The sequence below is a fragment of the Octopus sinensis genome, linkage group LG15, assembly GCF_006345805.1.
Source record: "Octopus sinensis linkage group LG15, ASM634580v1, whole genome shotgun sequence".
NCBI lineage: Eukaryota > Metazoa > Mollusca > Cephalopoda > Octopoda > Octopodidae > Octopus > Octopus sinensis.
This window is the reverse complement of record NC_043011.1, coordinates 6,844,832-6,847,746: the sequence shown is the minus strand read 5'-3', so window position 1 is coordinate 6,847,746 and position 2,915 is coordinate 6,844,832. Positions and strand designations below refer to the sequence as shown.

At 41.3% G+C, this 2,915-nt stretch overlaps 1 non-coding gene across 1 annotated transcript; it reads left to right on the top strand.

Annotated features, from left to right (window-relative positions):
• The first annotated feature begins 1,581 nt into the window (after window positions 1-1,581).
• On the top strand, window positions 1,582-1,654 carry Trnat-ugu. The gene has a single exon. It is a non-coding gene; the product is annotated as a tRNA-Thr (tRNA).
• Window positions 1,655-2,915: the final 1,261 nt, after the last annotated feature.

Genomic DNA, 2,915 nt, shown 5'->3' with positions numbered 1-2,915 from the left:
AGAATGCGCGGAACGTGTTGACCTCCCGAAAAGTTGTGAAGCGAAACTGAATGAAAAGAGAAAAAAAAAAGTATTTGGCCGTCCTGTGACGTCATCACCGTCTTAGCGTCTGACGTCGATGGGTGACATTTTGTATCCTTTATCAGAGGCACAGAGTTGGCGGGGGGGGGATTAACAATGGAGGTGGTGGCGGCGGTGGTAATGGTGGTGGTGGCGGTGGTGATGGTGGTGGTTGGGATCTAATACCTTGTGGTGCAGAAAGAAACAGATTAAGATGTCAGCGTGTCTGGAGTTCACAAATGACGTCATGGCGATTAGAATTGTTGCTTATCTCCTTTTTTTTTGCTGTTGTCCGTCGTAGTAGTGGTGGTGGTGGTGGTGGTGGTAGTAATGATAATGATAATGGTGATGATGATGATGATGATGATGGTGGTGGTGGTGTTTTTGTTGGTGATGAGGATAACAACGATGATAATGGTGGTGGTGGTGGTGGTGAGGCTGATTGTAGCGATGGCAGAGGCGGCTGCGGTGGTCATGATAATGGTAGAGATTGTGGTGATGGTGGTAGAGATGGTGGTGGTGGTGGCAATGCTGATAGGGGTGGTGATGGGAGAAGTGATAATGGTGATGGTGGTGATGCTGCTGCAGTTTAACCCCAGGTTACCTCCCAGTGACCCTGACTTATAAAACAAACTCTATTCAAGCAGCGGTCAGCTTTGCCTTTTGTCTTTTCCTATTTTAAGGTCCGTATTTTCAATTCACTCCCTTCCTGTTTTGAGACGACAGCGTATGATTCAGAGTTAGACTTAGCTGCTGTCTCTAGCACCTCGAACACCCACGAAAAAACTTCCACCCTGGTACCTCACCCGCCAGTTTGTTTATAGTCCACCCGGTTAGTCTCCTACAATTCCAAAGTCTTATCCTTGAGACACAGGGCCTATTTCAATCCTAAGTAGGGGTTTTGTTTCATCTAGGCATATCCACCCACCGATGGTCCTGTTTGACACGTGTCTTAGGCGTCTGCCTTCTCCCGAGTCCTGTATCCCTTAACCATAGGAATGTCTGCTCTAACTGGTGCCCTACACAAGGGCTAGTACCCTGGGTCAGAGTGAGGAGTATTAGTGGTGACTCAAGAGTAACTCCATACCCACCAAAACTCCCCTTGAGCCAGAAAGGTTGGTTCGCGTGATATCAGGGCATGTCCACGCACACAGGTTGCCCTTGGTTTCAAATTTTGTCACAAGACCAGAAACGGTGGACTTTCGAAAAAACAAAAAACAAAAGAAAAAATATTATTTTTCCTAGTCGCATGAATTCTTGTGTATAGAAAACAAATTCGCAAACATTTTTTGAAAATTCTAAAAAATAAAAAATAAAAAAGTTCTATGGCATGCTTAAAGCAGAAGTCCGTCCCAGAAATGTCGAGGAAGCGACACCCCAAGTGTACAACTGGTATTCATTTTATCTCCCCCGAAAGGGATAAAAGTTAAGGTTGATCCCCGGACGGAATGTGTCATAGGAGGACGAGCTGGCGCACTTTTTTTGTTATTACTTGGCATTTCAGAAGATAAAGTAACGCGTGCCTCCATAGCTCAGTGGTTAGAGCACTGGTCTTGTAAACCAGGGGTCGTGAGTTCGATCCTCACTGGGGGCTTCCGATAGAATTATGTAGCGCTTTTTTTTATGGCCTGCTCCTGAACACACCAATTAATTCCTAAGCTGGAAAGAATCGTTAACGCGCCAGACAAAATGCTTAGCAATATTTCTTGCAGTTCCTTATGTTCTGAGATCAAATTCTGCTGTGGGCTTTGCCTTTCATAGCCAATAAAATAAAGTACCCGTCAACTAGACATGCATCCCTAAAGTTGCTGGCCTTGTGTCAAAATTATAATTTTTATGTAAAATGAATTATAATAATAAACGCTTCAAATTTTGACAGTCAAAACCACCGACCCCAGTACATCACTGGCACCTTTTTTTATCAACCCCCAAAAGGACTCAAGACAAAAAATCTCACGAAGACATTCTAAAGGCTACGCCAGTACGCTGACTTAATAAATAATAATAATAATAATAATAATAATAATAATAATAATAATAATAATATAATAATAATAATAATAATAATAACTTCACCATTCAAACTGACAGGAAGATAGATGCAAATAGGCCAGACATCATGTTGAAAGGACTTCAAACAAAAACATGCCTCCTCATTGATATGACTGTCCCAATCGATATAAACTTATCTGTCAAGACCTACCAAAACTGAGCAAATATAAAGATCTTGAAATAGAAATCAGCAAAATGTGGAAGATGAAGACTAAAACAATACTGTTGTCATAGGCCCCTGGGAATGATAGCAAAAGGGGCTGATAGCTACCTAACTCAGATACCAGGAAACCCAAAAATGGCAGGAAGTTCAAAAGATAGTGCTCATGGGAACTGCTCATATCCTACGCAAAATACTTTCTATGTAACCTCAAGGTTAAAACAACCATAATTTTCGGTTTAAAAAAAAAAAAAAAAAAAAAAAACTTTTTTTTTTTAGACATTCATTAGTACAACATCCCACCCCCAATATATGGCACACTAGGCATAACAACAACATGAACTTCCAACCCTGTTGTCTCTTGAGGTCTCTGGGTGAGACTTGGAGCCAACTGTACAAATATAAAGCAAAAGTCAAACATAGAATAATAATAATAATAAAATATAATAATAGGCACAAAGCCTTTAAAATTTTTTTGCGGAAGGGGGCTAGTTGATTACATAAGTACCAGTATGTAACTGGTACTTATTTCATCGACCCCGAAAATATGAAAGGCGAAGTCGACCTTGGCGGAATTTGAACTCAGAACTTGAAGACAGACGAAATGCCGCTAGGTATTTTGCCCAACGTGCTGACGATTCTG